The 13702-nt window shown below is 40.4% G+C and overlaps 1 protein-coding gene across 8 annotated transcripts in view; it reads left to right on the top strand.

Moving 5' to 3' along the window:
• Nucleotides 1-13702, top strand: part of EYA1 (EYA transcriptional coactivator and phosphatase 1) — a 124185-nt gene that overhangs the window by 97393 nt on the left and 13090 nt on the right. The window lies entirely within an intron of this gene.

Genomic DNA, 13702 nt, shown 5'->3' with positions numbered 1-13702 from the left:
GGTACAGGCAACTCAGACTAATGCCACATCTGCATGGGTGGTCGCATTGTAATGAAGTTATCAAAATGGAAATAAGGGGTGCTCTTAATATATATATGATACATGTTCAGTCCAACCCCAATTCCTTGCCTTTTAGCCCTTTATTCTATCTGGAAGTTGTTATCCTGTTGTTTATTGTATGCCTTTATTCGATTTTTTAAAATTATTTTATGTGATTGTTTCGATTAAATGTTTTTATGATTTGCATACTTTATCTGACCCGAAGCATTTTCTCCAATATATGCACCCTATAGACTATAAATTTATACAATCATTTCCCAGCTAGAAATATTATTTAATTTACTGACCTTATTTTACAATTGATATTATGTTTCCATTTTTATTTCCCTTTTTTAACCCTGTGCTCCTTCTGTCTTTCACTACTTTCTCCTACCCCATGACTTATTATTTCAACAACCCTTGAAATATTTGGCTGTTAAGATTAGTTTTTGTATATTTTGCCATCCCCATTCCTCTTATATACTATATACTATGCCCCAAAAATACTGAGGAGGTGTATTGCTTCAAAATGCACATTTTTATGCTGGTACTATCAATAGACAAAGACTTTGGATAAATCTGTGGGCTTGTGTATCTCTATTATTTTACCTGCTTGCACCTTATTCCCAAGTATCCTTTCCATTTTGACGCTGTCCTCAGGATCGATTATCAATACCAGATAGGAGAGGGTCTGACTCCTGGCACCCTTTTCTATCAGCTGTTTGAAGGAGCCATGCTGCTCATTCCCAGTCACTTGAATGGGATTGAGTGGCAGTACCTGGCACCACCACAACAAAATGACCTATGTTGTCCCTTATATACAATGAAGAGGCTACTGCATTCAAATGAGCACCCTTCAAACAGCTGATCAGTAGGGGTGCCAGGAGTTTGACGCTCGACAATTTAATTTTGATGGCATATCCTAAGGATAGATCATCAATATTTACATTTTTAAAGGGGATGTTTCCTAAAATCAACTCATGTCCATATGTTTTATTAGGTCATATCAACATCATAAAAGGGGGTTCCTGTTTAAGAGCCCCTACATAAAATACTCTGGAGAGCTGATAAGTAAGAGCAGCTTCCGCTCATATGAACGGCAGGCATATATTACATTTCATCTGTAGGGAAATGTATGGCTAAAAGAAATGTATAGCTGAAGAACAACCGTTGAGATTTTGGTTTTGCAATTCTTCACACATAGTCTAGGTGCTAAAGCTAACTTTATAGGAAGCCAATTAAGCTACTATTCTTTATAGTCAAAGAGAAAACTAGAGTTCCAAGATAAAACCCAGATGCAAATAGGAGAATGCCAACATCAGAAAGATATGGCTCCTGGTTAAATTACATTTCTAGATCCCTTTTCCTGCAAGGCAATAGTGCTACTGCTGTGCCCCCAATACCTGAGCTGTGGGTAATATATAGTCTATCATTATTTATCACACATTTGTATAGCAATAGGTGAAGAATATTTCTATTTTCTTATATTTTTAGACGGCAACCAAACTTTTTGAAAACAGAAGTCTGAACATTTAAATGTAGTGCAGGTTCTCACAGATACAGCCAGGGATCTTTATTATTCAACACGGACAAGGAAAGAGTTGAAGTAATTGCCTAATGACAGATATGAAGAGAACAGAGAATGCACTGATCATTTCCTGTATGCTGGCCCGTTTCCAGCTAGTCTCAATGGGCTCGCTGATGTAAAAAGAAAACGCAAATTGCAGCTTCTAGAGGGAATTTTCTTTCTGCTTTACCCTTCAGAATAAGGCATTGAAACAATTAAGCTTCGGGACGGTGTTAGTTTTCTCACGATAAACTGGGAATACTGAGTAAATGTGGAAGTGTGTTATTTTTGCCATAATAATCATACTTAGAGGATTGTAACGCTGTTAAGCCCCTTCATAGAACTTGTTTTTACATCATAGATGGTGTTATATTTTTCACCTTAACACACAATCATTGCTGGAATTTGTGCCTCTCTGGGTCAACATTCATAATCACACGTTAAACCCATAGTAAAATAAAGACATTAACATAAAGCTCTTTGTAGCCATTTAGCAAAGGAGCTCCAACTATAAGATTTATCTTCCTGGAAGTTGTTGATCAAAAGCTGGAGGCCAATATTTTCTCTGTATGCAGAAAATGGCTGAAGCAAAGAGGTCATTACCTTTAAGGAAATGACTAAGGTATGTTTTTCCAAGTCCTGTTTTTAATTGAAAACTATGTTAGAGACGATAAGTATAGGTTTCTTCATTTTATTATTTTTTGGTGGATGGGAGATCCATGGGATGAGAATAGCAATCCACAAGACTCATGTATCAACTCTGAAATTAATGTTAACCCCTTAAGGACCAGGCTGTTTTGTACCTTAAGGACCAGACACTTTTTAGGTATTTTACCCATGTGGTGGTTTTACTGCCCTCCTTTTTTTCCTTTAGCTACCAAAACATTTTTGCAGTGTTTTTTTTTTCTGTGACATATAGAGCTATTTTTTTTTTATATCTTTTTCACTGAATTTTTTCTCTGTTTTTTTTCTGTTTTATTGGTGGTAAAAAGCTAAAAAAAAATGTTTTAAAAAAAATATTTATAGTGATTTTTTTAATTTAGAAAAAATATATGCTAAAAAAAAGTATGGGAATGGATTTCGCATTTTGTTTCGGACGTTTTGATATATAATATGTATAGTTTGGGTTTACAGGGCGCATACGGCAATGGTTTTGGTTGGCATTGGCTTTGGGTTATTTTCTTTCTTATGTATATATTGTTGTTGTAGTTTGTAATTTTTATTTACTGATTATTTGTAATTATGTTATTTACTATCTATGTCTCCTGTAATGTCATATAAGACCTCCTGGGGGACATTCACATGTTTTTTTTTTTTTTTACATTTTTCCACTGTAGCTGGGGCATCCATAGGAGCCGCATGCATAGGAGACCCAGTTACAGGAAAAAAATATCCCCTGTAGTGATATTAGTCACTGGCAGAGGTGATCAGGGTCTGCTAGGACCCTGTAGCTCTGCTGTAGCAGGGAATCCTGGTGGTCACAAGACCCCCGGGCTCCTGTACTGGAAGTTACACTTCTGCTTTCACTTTTTAGTACACAGCGCTCATTGAACACTATGTACTTGGGGAAGGAGAAGACAAAAAGGGTTAAAATCCCCTCCTGCTTTCTCCTCTGGGTTATCAGCTGTTACTAACAGCTGACAACCCGTCCTGTCTCTGATTGATTGTAGAGTCAGGAGGATTAAATCCCCATCGTAATTTTACATACGGCAGGGCTTAAAGCCCGGGACCAGGTGCTGTAAATTGACAGTGCCTGGTCCTAAACAAGTTAATTTTGCTGTGCTTACTTCTATAATTTTTGTATCTTGTTCGCATACCAGAGGCCCTTAGTAAAAATATTTACAAATTCTTAATTTCTGAACAATCATAACAATTATTGTGAAGTCTGCAAGTGAAATAAAAATTGAAGGCACATTAGTGCTGAATGAATCGAACCAGTCAAAGTCTGTTTCAGGTCAAACTTTGGTAAAAGTTCAGTTCACAGCAAACCAGAACATCAGGTGGTTTGTACTGGCCAAAGAAGTAAAGGTGGTGATGGTGCCTCTTCTTCTCCTGTAGCTCAGCAGTTAGAATTATTGCTTTACAGTGCTGGGGTCTTAGGTTGAAATCTAACCAAGGGCAACATCTGCATGGAGTTAAATAAAGGTGATTATGATTAAACTCAGGCAAAGCATACAAACTTCATACACATGTTGTCAGATTTGAACCTAGGACCCCAGCACTGCAAAACAACAGCGATGAGCCACAGAAGAAGAGGAGGCTCTACCACAGTTTGGCTGGGATCCACCTTATTGGTAAAGGTCCGGTTAGAACTAATTCAGACCAAAACAAACTTTTGAAAAGATTGCTCATCTCTATGGTGCATTAAAATTATCATTACAGTTTGCGTTACTGGTAGAGATGAGCGAGTATACTCGCTAAGGCACATTACTCGAGCGAGTAGTGCCTTAGCCGAGTATCTCCCTGCTCGTCTCTAAAGATTCGGGGGCTGGTGCCGGTGACAGGTGAGTTGCGGCGGGGAGTAGGGGGGAGCGGGGGGGGGAGAGAGGTAGAGAGAGATCTCACCTCCGTTCCTCCCCGCTCTCCCCCGCCGCCCCCGAATCTTTAGAGACGAGCGGGGAGATACTCGGCTAAGGCACTACTCCTTCAAGTAATGTGCCTTAGCGAGTATACTCGCTCATCTCTAATTACTGGTAAATGTAAATGTTACTCGTTCAACATTTCTATTAAGTATGCTGCTGTAATCAAAATTGCATTAAAATGGCAGTATATGTACAATGATTGCTCTAACGGATATGGTCACCTAGTTCGGCATTAATGTTGGTGGGACCATGTGTAGTGGTTCAGCTAAACAAATACCCAGACGTATGGAACTATAGTGAAAAGAGTGTATTTTTCAGTACAGTTGTGGCTGCAGAAACCTGTCATTTCCCAGCAAAATTTATGCCAAAAGTCACTTTTTTTGTATATGTTTGCCCATTAAAGACGACAGGCACATCAACATATACAGTACTTTGGTAGATTTTCCTGATATATACCCAGACAATGCACCATAGACGGTGTGAATTTAGTCTAGTTTCTAATTTGTACACAGCCAAAGTGTCAGCAATGACATGCTATGTGATAAAGTGAAGATTAGTCCCCTACAGCTACTTCCCTAAACATTTAATCAAGTCTCAAAGAGCTGTGTCCATTAATTGAAGATTGCAAGCTGTTGACAATTAGAGCTGTTTAAGATTCTTCACTGTCTTGCTGTGAGCAAACACAACTGGCAGTTCCTTTACAATGAGAAGCAAATAAGGACATTTGCATAATAGTCTCATTATCAGATGAAAGATAAGCAGGTCATGCAGTAGCTAAAGGTAAATATGTGCAGAGTTATCTGCAGTGACAATGAGGGCATGTTAACAGGCTGGACGAGATCTGGAAGCATCTTCCTTAGCATCTCAGCAGCAGTCACACAGAGGTAGGCCAGGTTCCCATATACCCAGTTATTTGGTTTTATTTTTCTTCTGGTGCTATAGTGATCAATATAATTCCATTGGGACAGTTCGTGACATCATCCAATGCATCAGTTGTAATGCCAATAGCCACTCTGTGCCAAACATAAAAATGTTGACTGCAACAATTTTCCTACCCCGCTATGGATGCCAAATCAATGCAAAAAGTGCATCAAAATGCGTATTGCTCTGGAGCAGAGACATAACATGAAGCCTCTGGGTCCCAATGGGAAATCTGTACCAGAGCCACCAACTATAATGCTTTATTTATAGTACTGGGCTGTATGGAAGGAGAGGCCTTATGGGCCCCCTAAGGCTCCTGGGCCTGGCTGCAACCGCATCCCCTATAGCTACACCCCTGCTCTGGAGTAAAACCACTGGCTGGACACAACTTATGTATGGGACCCCAGCTTTAATGCTTTATTTATAGTACTGGGCTCCCTGTATGGAAGGAGAGGCCTTATAGGCCCCCTAAGGCTCCTGGGCCCGGGTGCAATCGCATCCCCTATAGCTACACCCCTGCTCTGGAGTAAAACCAATGGCTGAACACAACTTATGTATGGGACCCCAGCTTTAATGCTTTATTTATAGTACTGGGCTCCCTGTATGGAAGGAGAGGCCTTATAGGCCCCCTAAGGCTCCTGGGCCTGGCTGCAATCGCATCCCCTATAGCTACACCCCTGCTCTGGAGTAAAACCACTGGCTGGACACAACTTATGTATGGGACCCCAGCTTTAATGATATGTCAAGAAAGCTACAGAAAACAAATGTTGCCAGCTAATAATAAAGTAATGATACATTTTATCTTTATTGAAATCAGGCAATCTAATGTTTCCTGTTTTGCAAAGGATATTTGCTTACTGTTCTATTACTCAATTTACCTTAAATAGACAGTGAAATAGCGCATGGGCAACCTTTCATGCTAGTAACATATTCCGAACAGACATTGGATGGAAAGATTCATTCTTTGATATTGTAAGAATAAATAAGTAACTAAATTGTTACTTAACCCTTTGCAATCCAATTTTGGATTCAGGGTTTCCAAAGGGGCTTACTCTTTCTGCCATTATTCATTGGCGCCATCTGCTGGCTAGACCCAGTACTGTGGTATGGGACATGCTGGAGAGGCCCCCCAACAACAGAGAGGCCAGTAATCTGCAGTAATAATACCCTGCTGGACGTCTTCCGACATCAGAGCTGTACAGCCTTCAATCAGAATGTCTTTAGACGTCAGACAGTGGATTGGAAAGGGTTAATGTATTGAGTGAAGATGTTCCATTGAACGTTTCACTAATAAACCTAAGAGTGCATTCATGGGAAGAAATAAAAGTACGTAGGTTCAACCTATATAATTATAAATGCATTCTAGGTGAATCCTTATCAAATTTTGGGCTCATGCACACTTGCGTTTTTCTTGCGCGTTTTTTTCACGCGATATCGCTGTGTTTTTATGCACGCGATTGTCAACGGGACTTTCTAATGTTAAAAACGCATCGCAAGTTGGTGCTTTGCAATTTTTGTGTGATGCATTTTTATCATTAGAAAGTCTCATTGACAATCGCGTGAAAAAAACGCAGCGATATTGCGCGAAAAAAGAGGCGCAAAAAAACCGTAAGTGTGCAGGAGCCCTTAATGTGATATTGATGATGGCCACTTCATAGAATGTGCTTTTAATTAACTCAGGTAGTCTACATTTATCTTGTCTGACACCCAAGACTACCGTTCTACCCTGTTTCATGGTCATCTCCAGTATTTATTATTTAATTAGTTGTCTCATTAGAGAGTTTTCCTTTCAACATGTAGCCAATGTGGTGATTATCTCCCCACCACCACCACCCCGGTCCCACAATTGCCTACCATGTAGATAGTTAAAGGGGTTGTCCCGCGAAAGCAAGTGGGTCTATACACTTCTGTATGGCCATATTAATGCACTTTGTAATGTACATTGTGCATTAATTATGAGCCATATAGAAGTTATTCACTTACCTGTTCCGTTGCTAGCGTCCCCGTCTCCATGGTGCCGTCTAATTTTCGGCGTCTAATCTCCAGATTAGACGCGCTTGCGCAGTCCGGGTCTTCTTCTTTTCTGAATGGGGCCGCTCGTGCAGGAGAGCGGCTCCGTGTAGCTCCGCCCCGTCACGTGCCGATTCCAGCCAATCAGGAGGCTGGAATCGGCAATGGACCGCACAGAAGAGCTGCGGTCCACGGAGGGAGAAGATCCCGGCGGCCATCTTCAACCGGTAAGTAAGAAGTCACCGGAGCGCGGGGATTCAGGTAAGCGCTGTGTGGATTTTTTTTTAGGTCCCTGCATCGGGTTTGTCTCGCGCCGAACGGGGGGGCTGTTGAAAAAAAAAACCCGTTTCGGCGCGGGACAACCCCTTTAATGTCAGGGGAAGTTGCCTCGTCAGGCGTATAGTATTATATGGCAGATATTCACATGAATGGCTGTCCATGTAGTACAAGGATGGCTGGAGTCCACCAGAGTAGAACCTACTTTTACAGAGGAGCTGTCTCCACTCTGGTTCATAGACATAGTTTCCAAGCAGGGGTATGTTCATATTCCATGATAGGGGCACATGGACAGGTATTGTCTTGATGAGATAACCTCTTTAACACTCTTAGGCCTTAGTCAGACGGGCGTTTTTTCGTGTGATTTGCGCATGCGCATGCGTCCGGCGATTTTTTAAAACCATTGCTTGCAATGGTATCGGACACATGAGCGCTTTTTATGCGCTTGTACGATAAATTATAGAACAGAAATCGCAGATCGCACCTATCTGCGATCTGCGATTCCTGTTCTCTTCTCTATATGCGCTCAATGGGGCCGGCGGCAGCAGCGCCGACCCCATTGAGAACATATAGAAGACAAATCATTCTTCTCTGCCATAGCTGTAACAGCTGTGGAAGAGAAGAACGATGTTTGCCCATTGAATTCAATGGAGCCAGCAATACAGCCGGCTCCATTGAAAGCAATGGGCTGCCGGACAGCGCTGAATGAATTGTCGGGAAGGGCTTAAATATATAAGGGCTTAAATATATATCTGACTCACACCCATTCATGAATTCATGAATGGGTGTGAGTGAGACCTGCCTCTGATTGGCTCAGCGCTGAGCCAATCAGGGGGCAGGTCTGACTCACACCCCCTTCACACCCACTGCAGGCCGGCCGCGCGGAACTCCGGCTGCCGGGAGCAGGTGAGTATATATATTTTTTTTATTTTAACACTTTTCTGGATGAATTGCAGGGAAGGGCTTATATATTTAAGCCCTTCCCGACAATTCATCCCACACTCGCCCGCAGCGCATTGCTTTCAATGGAGCCGGCTCTACTGCCGGCTCCATTGAATGCAATGCGCTGGACAGCTCCGGCCCGTTTCTAATGAAACGCGGCTAGGAGCAGATTTTCGGGCAATTTTCGGGCATCGGTCATGCGATTTGCGGATGTGCATCCGTCATGCGATCCGCAAATCGCGCGAAAAAACGCCCGTGTGACTAAGAGATTATATTACCAGGATAGTAATATATAAGAGGTTGATTTGCTAAGATTTGTTAATAATAGTCAGTTGGTGGGTGCAGCTGTACACAACAAAACACCTCCATTCAGGGGGTCCAAACTTAAATACCCAATATGCTATTGAGAGATGCTATCTGGCCAAAAGAAAAATCACAGCTGTGGTAACCCCGTCTAGAATGGCAATTGCTCCCACCGGCATATTGTTAGTAGAGAATTGGATACTTTATTTTATAGGAGGCCATCTTAAGAACCAGCATGCCTTCAATTTTGATTGCTTCCTTTGACCACTGTTCTGTTACTTAAAATTAAAATATAAAACCTACTGCTTCATATTTCGAGGCTTTCCTTTATATGTACCAAATCCAATCCTCAAAAAATGTATTAACCCTTTGCAATCCAATTTTGGATTCAGGGTTTCCTAGGGGGCTTTCTCTTTCTGCCATTATACAATGGTGCCATCTGCTGGCTAGAGCCAGTACTGTGATATGGGACATGCTGAAAAGGCCCCCGACAACAGAGCGGCTAGTAATATACAGTAAGAATACCCTGCCGGACGTCTTCCGACATCGGAGCTGTAGAGCCTTCAATTAGAATGTCTTCAGACATCAGACAGTGGATTGGAAAGGGTTAAAAATGTTCATCGATATTATTCATTTAACCATAAAAAATTGCACAAAACCACAATCGCAATTCAATAAAAAAAAGTTCTGCCCGTTCAACACGATGTCAAAGATTGCAATTACTTTTACATATATCCTAGCGAATATTATTACGGAAATGCCCTAATAATTACAAAAACCATCAGTCAAGAATATACAAAAATCGTGAAAATGTATAGATGAACACAAATATCTAGAATGGACTTCACTCATGAACAGTAAATGAATATTAATGAGGACAACAACTAAACTGACATAGATAGGCATTGCATTAGGGCTTAGCAGAACCGTTCTAGCACCTCGACATTCATTCCGCTACCTTTTTCAGGAGCCTCATTCTTAGAGAAGATACAATTCCATCATGTTCTAAGACGATCTTCCTAGTCTGCAAACTATTCTGACTTTTTAATTCCGTAATGTTTCCTAGACGTATCCATTAATCATTACAATTGTTTATGATGACCATGACCACCATAAATAGACATTTTTGATCATTTCTCCTACTGTATATTTACAGATGGGACATTGCATACACGGATACAGCTATTGGATAGGTACTTCATGGATAAAAAAAAATCCGAGTTAGAATGTAATTTAGTAAATCAGAGCTAAACGGCTTAGAAAAAAATGTATAATTTAAGACGTCTTAGAAAAAAACATATAATTTAAGACGTCTTCGTACTCTGCGGCCAGTATTTTATTTCCATTTTTTTCTTTTAGAGCTCTCATCCAAGGCCTCATAATCCTTTTTCGCTTATCTAGAACAGTTGACCTCAAGAGAGGAGTAAAAGGTTAGAGGGTCAAAGTCTTTTCCTCCTTGGGTCTTGCTGCTCGCTGAGAGAAGGGTGGCTGGAAAATAGATGTTTTAAAAGTGAGGTTGAGGGTCACTGTTTAATTCTGTTACAGAACAGCTGGTTTGAGTTTTTCTTCGACTCCAACCTCCCTCCCCCTATCGAAAAATCTACTCTAAAACGGCCAACTCTTCAGAAGGCGTTGGTAATGCAGAATATCTGCTTGTAACATCTCTGAAGCGATATTTAAATTGTGTATTTTACGGGCACTTTTTGATTCAATATTTGTACACATTTTATGCTACTTTTAGGAAACACTAAAATCTGAACTCACTGTTTCTGGAAAGAAGTCAAACTCCAGGTTGTAGAGCGATAGTTATTGTACACAGAAGGCAAATCAACTGCACGTTAAATATTTATGCTGCATTGATGGATAAGAGAATAACAGTGTGTTAAGCGTGAGCTAAGCGTTGCTGTCATGGTTGGAAGTTCTAAATGAAAGTTTCTCAAGAAATTGGACAATTGGTAGCTGTACTTTTGTTTTCAGTTCAGTTGGTTATATATCAGTGAGTGAGATTGCTGTGAACCGTGCCTTTTTATGGGGTTAGTATAAACAATAATTTTCTTCAGATATTAGATGTGTATGAGTGCTGAGGCATGTGTTTCGGTTTCTGTATTTATTGCAGCCATGGCTTTTGTGTACCTTCACATTTAATGTATTTGTTGCTGACAGTTTAATTTTCTTTATGTGTTACATGAATGAATTCTCTATCTTGGAATAAAATAAAATATTTTTTTATAGCAGTGGTGTGTGTAAAGTTATGGGAGCTCTATGGCAAAGATCAAAACATTCCCCTCTGTTTGTGTTGATTCTTACATTTAACATCCCGCCATACCATGGTAGGATAGCCCAATGGTTGTTGCCATTCTTTACTCCATTCCTTTGTAGAAAAAAAAACCACTTATCGAATTTTTAGCTTTATAAGTCGCACTTTTTCCCCCTCCAAAGCGGGGGGGGGGGGGGAGTGGCTGTGCGTTATAGAGCGAATGTGCCAAAAAATTTGTTCCGATCGCCATTTTCAGCGCAATCGTGAATTTAACGCGCAAACACGATTTAGTTAGCATGATTGAGTGTTAAACTTGCGAACACACGAACAAATGTGCGACCAGTCTCCTCCCTACTGCCGCCCATACATACCTTTGATTGGTCGTAAGCGCCGGCGGGTACTACTGCTGCTCCCAGCCTCCACCAAACGGCTTCCTTCCTTCCTCCTGCTGCACACAAGCACCACTGTGATATGGAGTGCCGGTTTTTCAGACCTCTGCTGCTCTCTCTGCTCCATCGCCCGGCACTAACCCTGTGCTGTCCCTGGGTGAGTTCAAATTTTTTTTCCCCTATTTTCCCGCTCTAAACCGGGGGTGCCTCCTATATACCAGTGCGTCTAATAGAACGAAAAATATGGTATACTATTACCCCCACTTGACTGGGAACAATGCAGTAAATAAAGTAGTTAGCAGCACACAATGGCCCTCCTCGAATGGGAAGCTTGACAGAACTGCACGCTCAATCCAGTATCCAGACCAAGGATCAAATGTCAAAGTAGTCTATAGAAGAATCATTGAGCAGCATATAGGTGCAAAAATATTTTTCACATCCAAAGGATGCCTCTTTATTAGATCCACATGAAGACAACGTTTCGGCCACAACTCGACGAAGGCCAAGAGTTGTGGCCAAACGTTGTCTTCATGTGGATCTAATAAAGAGGCATCCTTTGGATGTGAAAATATTTTTTGCACTTCTATTCTGCTCAATGATTCTTCTATAGACTACTTTGACTGTGAACAACGTGATGGAAGGTTCACAAAGACCATAAAAAAAGATAGAGCTAGCCTTGACTGGTTCCCCTGTTCTCATGAGCCACATTGCAGGGGCTAACATGTCTCAGAATACTTTAGGAGAATAAACTAATGCAAGAAGTATATAAATGCATCTAGCTCTGGAGTAAAACCACTGGCTGGACATAACTTATATATGGGACCCCAGATTTAATGATATGCTAAGAAAGCTCCATATAAAACAAATGTCGCCAGTTAATAATAATGTAACGACACATTATATCTTTATTTAAATCAGGCAACATAATGTTTCCGGTTTGCAATGGATATTTCCTTACTGTTCTATTACTCAATCTACCTTAAATAGACAGTAAATGGTGGAATGGGTTTTGTAGCAACTGATTTTCCACTTCTACATAAAAATGTAGCATTGCTGTAGATGTCCAACTAATCTTGGTTCACATCAGTGCTTCTTGTAGTTATAACTTTCCATTGTTTTGCTCCCCATTAGAACAAGGAAATTAATCTTGTTGTCATATGCCAGACACCAATGGCACCGGACATTCCCCAAGGACTGTAATGGGGTCCAAAAGGCTTCTGTTAAAGTGTCTGGCGTTTTACTGGAAAAAATAGCGCTTCTCAGTTTTTTTTTCTGTATTTTAACAGAACCTCCACACAAATGTGAATGAGCTCTTATCCAAAGAGCATCAGTTTTCTATTCAAACAAGCAACTTCTAAATGAAGACATGAGACAATTTCATTGACTGTATTTACAACTTTAGCATTAATACCACTTTTTAGTTTCCATTGAACTGAGATCATCATATAATTATGTAGCAATCTAAGGTCAGTCTCATAGAATGGGATGGGGGGGGGGGGTTATTTGTGTAGTAGCATGCGCTTTAGAATTCCTGAAAATATATTACTTGACGAAAACAGTTCCTTGCTTGTTTGTCACACATTTCTAAAACTCAAGAAATAATCTACCAGCATGACAACTGATATTAAACTTTGTTCGGCATGTAATTTTTTTCTCTAAGCCGTTGTGATATATGAGAATAGAGTGTGTCATTTGCAATTGTTGGCTCTCTCGGTATGCCTGGATGCTAGGCATTCCTTGGTTTCCTGTATGTGGAATGTCAACATAAGGTTTTATTGTCAGTCATTCCACAATAGCATTGGATGGCAAAAACCCCGAAGTCACATTCACTGTAAGTAGCTCTGTAATACAAGCACTTGGCTGAGGATTTGTAAATAAACACCTAAATGATTGTGCCTGTGAGCTTCTATTGAATCATGTGAACCTTCGTACAAATTAATGAGAATTCCTTCCAGTAAATTGCTCTAATTGTAATTTGCATATGATTTTCGACTTTAAGAAGACTAGTAACAAGGCTCTTTTGTATAAGCTCCCCAAGTAGCAGATACCTTTAAAGTAAAAAAAAAAAAAAAAAAGTTGGTCTGATCTGCTCTTTTCGGATTTCATATTTTCTGAATCTGAACACTCTTATTTTTTTTCTATTTAACCAAGGCAAAATAAATAAAACTCACAAGTCTCAAATAAATGGAAAACTAGTAACAGATTTTTTGGTGTACACTGTTCAGAAACATTGGCCCCAGGCTGTGTTAGTGTGTGGCTCAACAGCAATCAGAGGTCATAATTTCATTGGCGGTTTCCATCGGGTTTAATTTTTGTAGCATGTTACATTACTGACAATGTCTGGTTTCAGTTAAGCTAAGTACTGGCTGTGTCAGCTTGAAACAGTACAATATTTAAAGTACCTTAAAAAGTAAGG

The sequence above is a fragment of the Eleutherodactylus coqui genome, chromosome 9 (genome assembly GCF_035609145.1).
Source record: "Eleutherodactylus coqui strain aEleCoq1 chromosome 9, aEleCoq1.hap1, whole genome shotgun sequence".
Taxonomy (NCBI): Eukaryota; Metazoa; Chordata; class Amphibia; order Anura; family Eleutherodactylidae; genus Eleutherodactylus; species Eleutherodactylus coqui.
The sequence above is the reverse complement of the archived record's forward strand: the minus strand, read 5'-3'. Positions and strand labels throughout refer to the sequence as shown.